Source organism: Oxyura jamaicensis, chromosome 4 (assembly GCF_011077185.1).
Source record: "Oxyura jamaicensis isolate SHBP4307 breed ruddy duck chromosome 4, BPBGC_Ojam_1.0, whole genome shotgun sequence".
NCBI lineage: Eukaryota > Metazoa > Chordata > Aves > Anseriformes > Anatidae > Oxyura > Oxyura jamaicensis.
Genome location: NC_048896.1, coordinates 30,542,674 through 30,555,921, shown reverse-complemented (window position 1 = coordinate 30,555,921; position 13,248 = coordinate 30,542,674). Strand labels below are relative to the sequence as shown.

General features: G+C 36.6%; 1 protein-coding gene across 2 annotated transcripts in view; it reads left to right on the top strand.

The window, feature by feature from the left end:
* The window catches only part of SPOCK3 (SPARC (osteonectin), cwcv and kazal like domains proteoglycan 3), a 189,621-nt gene that overhangs the window by 50,706 nt on the left and 125,667 nt on the right, over positions 1-13,248 (top strand). The window lies entirely within an intron of this gene.

The window sequence follows — 13,248 nt, the reverse complement described above, 5'->3', positions numbered from 1 at the left end:
AATTATAGCTGCCAAGAATTTAGCCAGAGTGAAATAGTCAGGTCTTCAATATTAAATCCCATAGAAGAAAAAAGTCTTCTAGCTGCACAGTCCTTTCTAATACAGTGTTCCTATATGAATTCAACACTAACTTTGTGTGTCATGTACTGAAGCATCAGCAGAGCTTCCTGCAGCAACTGGGATTATCCTTTGTCAGTCATCCTGGCAAGGTCCGAACCTACTCAGTTTGAGATTAAAGGCAATAAAAACCTGCCATAGGACCTGAGGGACTGAGATAACAGTGGTCTTGTGGATGGGAAAGGAGATGATAGGGTGCAATAAGGTTGTGAAAGTAGGACAACATTATTTCTTTAACTGTTAAATAACCATTTATGTTAAGTCTAGCATTTTATAGTAATAGACATAAGGTGTTACCAGCAATTTGATACTGGTTACGGGAATACTGGTTTACAGAAAAGAACCAAGCTTATTGATAAACCTAGCATTTCATTTTCATTTGAATAATTTCATGTGAATAATCCTTCAGTAGAATCAATGAAGGGGGTTATGCATTTGAAAATTTACCATGTGTCTCTGTCGGTAAAAATATTACTGCTGATGTCCCTGATGTTTAGAGAAACCCTGAAGGCTCAGGGATTAGACCAATAAGTTTTACAGTTTTACTTCATAATGATTTTGACACAGTAATGAGCAGGAGATTTTTTTTTATTCTTATTGATTAGGCCAGAGGACTCACTGGGTCCCCTCCATGACCTACACAGATAGTAACAAACATTTAAACATTAAGGAAATAGGATTTTTTGAAAAGAATCTGCACTAAGTGAGACAGAAGATAATTTAGGCAACACTCCAACTTTTCTGTTAAAAATTGAAAGTAGAAACCATTCCATTCCATGGGAATAAAATTTGCTAGATGATGGTGCTGTGCTAAACTGACTAAAAAAATATATATATATTTTTAAAGTGTTTCAGAAAATTTCCCGATCACAGTAATCTGGGGGATTTTTGCATCTGTGATTATCCTGATTGGTGAACTGTCTGGGCAGACAGCATAGTTCCCAGGAAACGAGGAAAATTATCAAAGCTGAAGAATGCGATAGTATGTCAAAAGACTGAACTAAGGAAAACGCACTTTTAAAATAAAGCTGAAAAATATCCAGGAAAATTCATAAGATTAAGTTATGAAAGAGAGTAGATGATTAGTAAAGGAAATTCTGAGAATGTGATGGTGTCGATTAGTGGCAAGCTGCTGCTGGTGCAGCGTTACTAGATGATAGACTTTATTTTCTTTCAGAAGATTGGATTCCCATCTCAAATTTATGGTAGTTTTTCCACTATCAGGCTTATCTCAACAAAGGGGAGGAGATTTTCTTTACTCATGCTCAGTCTTTGCTGAAATTTCTCACTGCAGAATTTTGTTCTTTTATATATTCAGAATGTCTGTAATATGAGAGAATTTGTTGCAACTTCCAGGGAACCATTTAGGAATGGGCTGTCTCTTGCTCTTTGTCTTGCTGTTCAACATCGGATGTATTGTCAATCATCTTACAGTGCCAACAGTCAAAGTTGTTTGGAGTTTCCCATATGAAGCAGGAACTTTGTACTATACTGCATATGAAGGTGTCATATATTGTATCTGAATAATGCAGTTACTAATAATCTAAAAGAAATGGGTCAAATATTTAAATTGCATGTAAGAGTAATTCCTTTAAGAAATTTAGCACTTGGTAACATACTGATTCATTATCCTTCATGAATCTAATAAAAAAAAAATCATCCAGATACTTCAAACTTACTTTTGTGCTTAAAATTCAGATTCCTTTGCTGAGCTGCCTTTCTTTAGGCCTCATCAGTGAAAGTTACTTCTTTAGAGGCTGACAAATAATGTTCTCTTACAGAGAGCTGCACATTGAATTGCTCTTTTTCTGAATAGCTTCTGTACCTCTCAATGAGGCTGAGGCCACAGTCTTTGCTCTTAAAAAAAAATGACTGATAGCTCTATTTTATGTAGAAACAATGGAAGATAGCCATTTTGGAGCCATTAATTTCCCTGAAGAAGGCTATTCTTATGCTGCAGCTTTGACAGTTAACATTTAATGATGAAAGACAGTGGTAAAAAGTATACAACACCAAAGTGTGGTTTTGTATATACTATCACTGCTGCTCAATAAAGAGGTTAAGGATAAAGTTAAGGGTAGGATCTGTATTACATGCAGGAGAAAGAGACAGCTGAACAAGCAGGGAACGGAAAATGAAAATAAGATGTGTATAGAGCAGAAAAATGTAGGTGCCAGAAAAGATATCTGGCACATTTACATGCCTAAGAGAACACTGTAGTACCTGATTTACAGAAACTGCTTTAGGGCTATTCCAAAGCATTTGAGCTAGAATTTGGGCTAGATTAGCTGCTCTGTAAATGAATGAGCAGGAGGGAAAACTGCATGTGTCATGTAAAAAAAAAAAAAAAAAAAGGTTGTATGCTATACCTGGAATTACTAACAGAGAAAAGAGTGAGCTAGACCCTTCTGAGCCTTGTTCTCTGATGCCTCCTCTGCAGTTAGTAAATCCAGGCCTGCCATTCAAAAGACAGAGGAAGGCCACTGTAGTTATTCTGTAGTTTCTGCTGACACGTGTTAGGTGTAGGGTGCTTTGACTGTGATCACAGAATCACAGAATCCTCTAGGTTGGAAGAGACCTCCAAGATCATCTAGTCCAACCTCTGACCTAACACTAACAAGTCCTCCGCTAAAACATATCACTAAGCTCTGCATCTAAACGTCTTTTAAAGACCTCCAGAGATGGTGACTCAACCACTTTCCTGGGCAGCCCATTCCAGTGCCTAACAACCCTTTTGGTAAAGAAGTTCTTCCTAATATCCAAGCTAAACCTTCCCGGGTACAACTTTAGCCCGTTTCCCCTTGTCCTGTCACCAGGCACATGGGAGAACAGACCAACCCCCACATTGCTACAGCCTCCTTGTTTCAGATTTTCTTACTAAGTAGCTTCATGGAAGTTATTATTTAATAAAATAAATTGGGAAGTCTTAGAAGTTTAGAATACAAGATATTATAGGCAATGTTTATGTCTTGTGATAATTTATTTTATTTTTAGTGTTCTTTGTCATACATAAATAAGAATTTTCTACATATGGCTAGGATATCCAGGCACCTTAATTCTGCAAAAAAATGTCATGGTGTGTTAGAGAAGAAAACACCTGCAATTTCTTTTGATTTTTTTTTTTTTTGGGGGGGGGGGGGGGGGTGAAGGGTTGGATCTCCTTTGTCTTTCTCATGTTTGTAGATATGGTATCACTATAATGCATTTTATCTGAAAATTTTGAAACTCTTTTGTTTAGTCCATTTTAGAATAGTTTTTGTCAAGGTAAAAAGTAACTAGAATATGCAGTGTTGTCAACATTATTTATTTAATATCTGCAAAGTAGGATAAAGGAAAATGTCACAAGACAGGTCTTTCTTAAGGGATGAGGAAAGCATTTAAATGTAGGTCGTATTAGAACTAGCCTTTGAGAAATTGGAAAGTCAGGAAGCTTTTTGAGATGGAGAACTGTGCTTATTGTCTCAGAAGCACCATAATGCTACATTAATTTTGTTAGCTAATACAGGACTTTTATTGCAAATAAAATTAATTCTGGTTAGGCAAAGTTCAGAGTAGGTGAAGTAATTACTGGTAGTATGAATTTTGGGCTTCATTTTCACTTAGGCTTCATTATCTCTTCCCCAGGGCTCCATTTTAGGGGCAATTCTCTGTTTTCATGAGTGTTTTGGAGGCAGAGGACCTGAAGGTATACTTAGGAAGTTTGCAGGTGACACTAAATTGGGAGGAGCTGTTGACTCCTTTGAGAGTAGAGAGGCCTTGCAGAGAGATCTTGACAAATCAGAGAGCTGGGAAATCAACTGTATGTAGTTTAAGTGCTGGATCTGTATTTGGGAAGGGACAGCCTATAGATAGTCTCAGTTTACAGCCTGAGACCATCTATATATAGCCTCAGGCTATAAGTATAGACTGAGAGATGAGAGGCTGGAGAGCAGCCCTGCAGGAAGGGATTTAGGGTTTCTGGTTGACGGCAAGTTGAATATGAGCCAGCAGTGTGCCCTGACAGCCAGGAGGGCCAACTGTACCCTGGGGTGTATCAGGCATGGCACTGCTAGTCGGTCAAGGGAAGGGATTGTCCTGCTCTGCTCTGCTACTGCCTCACCTGGAGTACTGTGTGCAGTTTTGGGTGTCACAATTCAAGAAGGACATAAAACAATTACAGAGCATCTAAAGGAGGGCTACAAAGATGGTGAAGGGTCTAGAGGGCAAGATGTATGAGGAGGGGCTGAAGTCCCTTGGTTTGTTCAGCCCCGAGCAGAGCAGGCTGAGGGGAGGCCTCATGGCGGCCTGCAGCTCCCTCACGAGGGGAGCGGAGGGGCAGGCGCTGAGCTCTGCTCTCTGGGGACAGCAACAGGACCCGAGGGAACGGCATGGAGCTGGGACAGGGGAGGGTCAGGCTGGGGGTTAGGAGCTGGACTCATTGATCCTTGTGGGTCCTTCCAACTCAGGATGTTCTGTGACTTTAAATATAAGTTGAAAGAAGGAGTCCAAAACTGTCCAAAACAAGTATGTTTCCTGTGGAGATAAACAAAAGGGGAAATTTATTGTTTAGCACTGAGGACATAGTTAAGCTTGCAAATATTTTTCTAAGAAATGAAGCCTGACTGAGTTTTCTTTAAACAAACATACAAAGATGTAGGTGTGAAATTCTTTCATTTGCAGAGTAACTATTTCTTTTCCATGAGGCAGCTTATCTTTTCCAAGCTTATCTATCCAAATAATGGAACCCAATTCCAATGGTGTCAAGCTAGGTTAGACTACTGCTACAGAATATGTATTACTTGATGGAATATTCCTAATTTTCCTAACCCACAGGGTACGTTGCATTTATTGTACTGAATAAGATACTACTCATACAGATTTTACAGGGATATCCATTATGTTGTATTATGTTTTCCAAATGGCTAAATTTGTTCTTCTCTAATGTTGGCAAGATGTATGAGAAAGCTGTTTTTGCATCCCACAAATCAAAAAGGGATAACTGACTTATTTATAACCGCTTTTTACCAGCATTCTTCTTCTTACCAACATTAATTTCTCTCTCTGTATCTGAAATCTACTGATGAGACTGTTACTGTTTTTAGAAATGAAGACAACTATAATACCTCAACCAGCAACATATTTATAGTGCATGTACAGAAATAATTTAACAAGTAATTAATATAATGCTAAATATATATTAAAAACCAAGGAAAATGCAAGCAACAGATCATAAGCAATATATTTGGAACTAGTTATATCATCCTTGTAAATAGGTTTGATTATGTTAGGATCCTGTCAATAACACACTGAAATGAATAGTGATGCTTAACTACTCTCAAACTTCACAATGCATACGTTCTAATTCAAATAAAATCAATGTTTTGTATCACATATCACAGCAGCTGTAAATTTTGAGAAAGTGAGCAAATTATAGCCTTGGAAAGCAGGGGAAGAAGAAAAAGTCACATTCAAGGAATAGGGTGGTAACTGCATCAGAATCAGATAGTCCACTAGGTAATGACATCAGTATTGAAGTGGTAGTGAATGACAACTAACTACTCACAACTCTACACCCACATATCCATACCTTTAGTTAATTGTCAACAGGTGCTACTTACTAACGATCTAAAAGTGGTAAAGCCTATGAAGAAAACTCACAAGTCTGTTCCACCACCCTTACTTGTAACCAACCAACCCACTTTCTGAGCATCAGTTTTGGAGCAAACTGCAAGGAGATGCTGGCCTGATAACTCAACTGCTCTTAGACATAGAAGGTATGTTACTTTTTCTTCTGAAAGATTTTTTTTTTTGCTTTTTTCCCCTACCACGCTAGTTCAATCTTAGTATTTTTTAGTAAGCCTGAGCTGCAGAGAAGGTTCTCCCATCATCAAGACTCAATGTTTTCCCAGGCTTCTATAATAAGAGATATGAATAGTGAACTGTGATAATAACCTGCTCTTCGCAGTTGGTTTTGTATAAAGAGCAAGTAGTAATAATTCAGGAATGTGTATGTGTGCACATTTAGTGTAGGGTTTTGGAATCATGCATGTACTATCTCATTATTTTTTTTTTCCCATTTTGCAGTTGTTATATTTCTTAGACATACTTGACACTTACTTTATATAAGCTTGATGAGACCTTTTCTTTGCTTTTCTTACAAGTACTGGGATATCTGCAGTTTTCTATCACAGTATCAGGGCTGGTTAGGAGTTGGATGTTTTTTCTTTTGATATGGCTATAAGTGCTGCTGTTTCAGTGGTATAGAGTTCGTTCGTGTTAAATAGGGTTTTACATCAAGATAGCATTTGATTTCTGCAGGTTAATGGCTTATATCAATAAAAAGATTCTAAATGCAAATATAATAAAAGTTTGTATGACTTTTATTGTTTTTGATAAAGTGGTGTACTTTTGTGTGTTATGGGTGTACATTGTTTTGAAAGCTTTATTGTTCAAGTTTTTAGTTTAATATGCATAATTTAGAGAGAAATTATAAGAACACATGCTGTCTAAGTATTTAGGATACACAATGCTGAGATCATGTAAAGGCTGCAATTCAAAATGTAGGAGAAATAGGGTAACATTTTAATTTATTGCATCCAAATTACAAATGCCTCAATGATGGGATGCTGCTAGAAGCAGTTGGGGTACATATTTCACTTTAATGATAATATACTACAGTGTACTGCTACATACCCATCATCAATTTGTGGTTTCTCATTCTGAAGTCTGGTGTCTGGGCAACTAGTTGTTACTTGCTGTCAAAAGGCATCTCAGCCTGAGTCAATCATGGGGAATTCTATGCATGTTCAACTCAGCTTCTAAAACTGGTTCTTCTCAGTTCTTCCTCTGAATTTTTTATTGATCAATAACTGATGGTTTATTATTATTATTATTTTATATTATTTAATATCATTATATGCTTGTACTTTAAAGTGCTCTTATGTTACCTTTCTGCATGTCCATCTGGGGGTCCTGTTGCAATCTCTTGTTTTTATTCAACAATTGTCAAGTTGTGGTTTTCTGATAATAGACCTAATGTTTATTAATGCAATTAAGTCACATGTGTGGCCTTGTTCTGGGGTCACTAGATAGTTCACTCTACAAATGTACTGATCTGTTAGAAGATGTGTTTATAATAGTGTATTTTACATATTTATAGTTATGTTAGTATAGTTACATATTTATAGTTATTCATAGTTATGTTAGAGATGTTACAAATTTAATGCTTTGTTAACTACTTATTTGTTGTTATGGTAATATTACTGGTAGGCTATCAAAATTGCATAACAAGAATGGGAAATTATTTTATTTCAGCTTTTATGGACTTAAAAATGATTGCCAACTTTTTCACTATTATGTTGTTTATGCAATGCTTTTTCACTTTGTCATAAGCATATAAGTTTGCTTAGTTTTTCAGATGCATTTAAATAGCAATAAACAATATCCTTGAGTCTGAAATCCCGTCCTACGATATAGTCTTAGTGGTGATATGTCTAAACCAGAATGTTGAAGATGTAATGCTGGCTCAAGCTTCTACTCCCAACACTGACTGCACTAAGCATTGGAAAAGCAGGCTGTTGAATTGGTTTTCAGAGGAGTGTAGGAGAGTTTGCAGACAGAAGGAAGCAAAATAGTAGGTTTTTGTTGTTGCTGTAGGTTTTTTTTTTCTTTTTTTCTTTTGCTGCCTGCTTGTGTTTACTGCTTTGCAGTAAACACAAACAAATTTTAACCCAGGAGGTTTATGCTCAGGTTCCAGGTGTCAAGGTCAGTTCCTAAGTACAGCACAGAGTTGTGTGCCTTGGAGGCATGGAGAGTTCAAAAGAATTCAAGGTTTGAGCCAGTGGACTTAACAGTATAAATGCTTGAAGAGAATAGGCTTTAGGGAGATCTTAAGGCTGACTCTGATTATTGGCATAGATACAGACTATAGTCCATTTTTCATCCTTTTTAGGGCATTCTTCCCCTTGATGTATTTCATCTTCTGGATCACCTGGGAACAGTAACTGTTACATAATGAGTATGGAGGTTGGAAATGGTCTTTTCCATTCTGTTCTGTGGTTATTTATTGTATCAGTATGTTCAGTCTGTTTAAATAACTTATTGAAAAAAAAAATATTATTTCTATTGCAGAACTGTCTTTTTTTTTTTTTTTTTTTTCCATTTACAGAATGAGACCAAAGAACACAGGTTCTTGTCGTTAGGAATGCTTTATTTAAGATAATTCTGTCCATAAATGAACCTAAAAGGAAAGCGATTAGGTTTCATCTAAGAATACGTGTTCTTCCTCATGAACAAATACTGATAAAACAGTTTTGAAGGAGTTTTTACATTTTCATTAACATTTTTAAAGAGATGGGAATGCATGCTTGATTTTGTAGCTAAAGAACTTAAATTTTAAAAAAGTTCCAGTTCAGCATTCTTATTTTATCTAAACGGGAAATATAAACTAAAGTTTTAGTTAAAGCTTTAGAACACAGATTGTCTTATAATCATTCTTGCACTGTTGTAAAATTAGTAGTCTGTTGTAATTGTGGTAGATTTTTTGGAAATTGAGATATCACTTCTAAAATACGCAAAATTTTATGTATTATAGCCTAGTCTACATGCAGATACAGTTATGGACTATTTATAGAAACAGCAAAAAAATTAGAGGTAAAAATATTAATAATACTGATTTGTGAATAGACATGGGATGAGAAAATGGTTAATAGCCTGTTTTGAAAAAGTAAGTACTAGCAGAGCTTAGATCTAACTTTAGCAAAGTATGTATGCATGTCTGTTGTATAGTTAAATGCTTATATTTAATATAGTAAAATAATAATAATAAATTCTCTCTCAATGTATTTCCTATGTAAACGTATACATAATTACATTTCTGAGTTGAGCAAAGTAAAGTACATTTCCTGTCCTGTTATGTCATGTGTTATCTGATACTGCCTTATTGTTGCTCCACCAATTTGGCACAAACTCAGCTTTTAGTAAGATATGAAATTGGCTGTAGAAGGGAGTCACAGAAAATAGAGTCAATTTGTTTAAGTCTTTCCCAGCATGTCCTGAGGAAGTCGACAGGGTGTTTTTTCCAGTTACAGATTTTATAGCTAGATAACTGCGTATGTAGAGAAATGCCATGTATGCTGACAGTGTAAATATCTTTGCTCAGTCTTATGGTGAAATTTTGAACCATTCCATGTATTATTAGTATTCTGCATTTAAAGTATCTCATAATTTTACATGAACTGGTAATATTTCCAGATAATGTTTTTGCTGTTATGTCTGTGCTGTGGCCAATGGTAAGGAAAATTTGGACATCTACCTCTATTTCTATGAAGGGCTGACCAAAGGCAAAAATGTAGTAACATACTCAGGTCATTCATCCAGGTATGTGAAGTATTTTGTACACTTTCCTGTTAGATTTGTAAAGTCCTCAGAACTTAGTAACAGACAATGTGTGTTAAGTGTTGATACTTTTTTTCATAGCCACTTGTAATGACTGCTTTTTCTACATTTTTTTTTTTTAATGTAACTCAGCATTATATATTCATGAGGCTTGCTGGTCCATATGATATTTTTAAGTTTCTGTATTATTGACCACATCTGTAAATAACATAATTGCAAGAGGACCACTAGGAACAGGAGGACATAAAAAGGCATTGAACGTCTTGGTTACATTTTATCAATAAATTAAGGTGATAACTCTTGAGAAAGAGCCCCCATCTTCAATCAAATAATAGTTTGTCCACATTATGAATAGCTTTAAGCTCTAACAAAAATAACACCTACTAGGGTGCAGTTGTACAATGACTGAATTTTGCAACAAATTTATATAAATGCATATAAATTTGTTATATATTTTAATAATATTAATTTTCCATTTTTTTTTTTTTTTTTTTTTTTTGGCCTGACTTTATGGATCTACCCAGTTCACAGTAGAAATGGTTTTCTTCTAATACAAGTTATATAAGCTTGAATATAATAAACATATATAAAAATAACCTTCCAGTACTGATATTCACAAAAAATGTTGAATTTTCTATCACTGGTTTAATTACAGATTCTGAAGTGCAGATTGTCTTCACAGATACTAGGTTCAAGTTAAGGTGTGCTAGATTGACCAATTTCCTCATCTGGACATAACTATTATTTCACTCTAGAATACAGTCTGGTTGGTCAAGTGCTGTAAATCCTTGGTAGATCTACACTGAGTATTTATTCTTGTCTTTCCTGTGCCTGGAAATGGACTCGAAGAGGACACTTCTCATGGATCTGTACAGGGACCGTGGTGAAGCTGTTTGGCTTGTAATTCCCTGGATCTGCCTTCTTACTTTTTTAAGATTAAGATGCTAGCTTTTTTTCCATTTCCCAAAGATCTCCCTGGTATGGGTCACTGTTTTTTATAGATAGAGATGATAGCCTCACAGTCATATAGGCCATCACTTTCAGCACAGCTGGCTGAATTCTTTCCAGCCTCATAGATGCGATGTGATCTCTCTGTAGTCTGTTATTTATTGTTATGCCACTGTTGTCTGGACTTCTCCAGACTGTGCAATTGTATGCAGAGGTCAGAAAATAAGTTTTGCCTTTATTACCAAAGGTTTGTTTGTGCATTAGTGAACAGGCACCTGAGGAAGACTTCCTGAACGGGCATGTTAAAGTCCCATGGGTGGCCTGCTACCTTGCATATCACCTGTTTTCACCTTTTCTCTCAACTCTGGGCTTCTACTCTTGTAGTACAGCTAATCCAATGTAAGGCCCTCATTACAAGTTGAATCTTGACAACATAACAGGAGAAGCATGGCCAAAAACTTTTGTATTTATTTGTAGTGGAAAGATGGTGGTTGTTCTTATTTTATTCGTAGTGATCCATAGAAGGTGCTCTGTTAAAGAAATAATGCGTTTAAATTTTTATGGGGATCTAGAGGGTTCATGCTTTAATTATTAATTCATTCAAATACTACTAATAAAAAAAATCAGTATTCTATCAGTATTTGTGAATATAAGCTTTAATGAGCATTTGATATTTCCTGGCAAATGATTTTGGTACTGTTCTGTTGAAACCTGCTGTTAGTAATGCCGCTAGTATCGAATAGACATTCTCCACAGAAATCTTACTGAAGGAAATCTGTGAAACAGAGGGCTGAAGAGTCGTGGCTCTTAGCCCAGCCTCATCAACGGTGCTAGAAGTGTGAAGCAAAAAAAAGGGAGTGAGGTGCACATTGAGCATGGGGAATTTGGTGCCAGAGTTGCTAGAAGCAGCTTTGGATTCTGATTGTGCTGTGCCAGCCCCATGAATACAGGCCTTTGAGGTGGCCTGGCCCTCAAGTCTGGAGCAGCAAAGGAAGCTGACAGCATCCTCCCTGGAGGCTGGCACTGAACAACAAACTAACATCCTTTCACTTGTCACTCCAGTGCTCCACTCGAGGCTAGATGCCAAACAAATAGGAAAGGAGTTTTGTAGAAAGACCCAGTCTCATCTACTGGCATTCAGCTCCTTCAGTACCAGAGGAGCAATGTTGGTATTACCTCTGTGTTTGTTCATTATTTGGGAGATAGTTTTTTCATGCTGACCGTTTGACTCTCTGGACTGATCTTTAAGATTACCTGATTCCAAAGAATATTGGATGTGAATTTGCCACTACTTTTATCTGTGTCAGAGGTATTTTGTGCATTGAACTGCCTGTCATGGTTTTAGCTAAGCTATCTGTATTTTTATTAGGAGACTTAAGCTGAGGAAAAGTAGTCAAATCTGGCAATGGTCAGCTTTTATACTAACCTGTAAAAATCTTAAAGACTGTGTTTTTATTTCTTAAGTCTAGGTAATAGATCTGTGTTTTTTTGTTTTTGTTTTTCCTTCTTTTTGTTCTTTAAACCTTGATTCACTGAAGAAGGGTTCCCACTCTGTTCTCCATTGGAGAGTTGGAAAGGAATCCTCAAAGGTGGCTTCATGGGATGCATAGGAGGTGTTTCAACTGGTGAGGAGAGATGGATCCTGTTGAGAAGAAAGTACAGTGCCAAAAACTTATTAAACAGTCCCTGGAGCTAGTTCTCCCTTTTCTGCTGCAGGTACTTAGCTATGTGACATCACATAATGTATGCAGGTATTGTCCCAGTGGTTGTGCAACCCATTGAATACATACGGGACAATTTAAAACAAAACAACAACAACAAATACACGGTGCTTAGGAGCACATGGTCCACCGTGTGTGTTCAGGCTTCTTGCCCTCTCAGATGTGCTGATACAGATAACACGTGGGATAATAAATACAGCGTACAAAGAGTGGTAGATGTTGGTCATGTTCCCTTGAGTGCACTGTAGTGAGCTGGCTGAACATTAACTCCATAGCCATACAACAGAGCGCTCACATTGGCTATGATAGATTGGATGGCTATGCACAAATTCCTGCACTAGATCTTGAAACAAAGAACAGAAATGCTCCTTACTTGGGACATTTTCTATGTTGCTAGGAGGCTGAAAAGAGGCATGCTTGCTTAGCCTGCTATAAGGGAACACTCAAGTGTATAAATGCATGTTCATAAACTCTGCTGTTGGAGAGATGAGAAGACATGACGGAGGAAGTACTTGGTGAGATCAAGTCTGCTGCAGAGCTGAATTTGAGGCAAGCAAAGACCTGTGGTGGTGGACTTGGCTCTATTCATCTGGCTTGCTGAACTGGAATCTAGAATTGGACTAACAATTACCTAGACTAGGACTGGTAAAAACAAACAAAACCAAAACAACAACAAGAAAAAAACACTTTGAGATTGGATGAGAAAGGGATGTATGTACTTGAGATGCAGATAAAAGAAATGGAACAGAGAGCCCATTAAGAACTCCATGAAATTAAAAACAGCAAAATAGTCTCATAGCTAATGGCAGCAAGGAAAAAAATGATCTGTCCAATTGAATCTAATATTACAGGTTTTAAGTTACATTAGCATTTGCACCCTGAAACACTTCTGTTTCTAAAATCATCAAAATATGATTTCAAAAACAAACTCTGAAGGAACAGGGAGGGTGGCAGTAAAACATATATTTTTTTTTCCATTACAATAACTTGTAGAAAGTTTGAGTGAAATTTTGTATGGGTGGAATTTGGTTTGACCTTGAATAAAGTCCTGGTAACTGTTAAAAGTTTTCTTTCTTGAAAAGACATT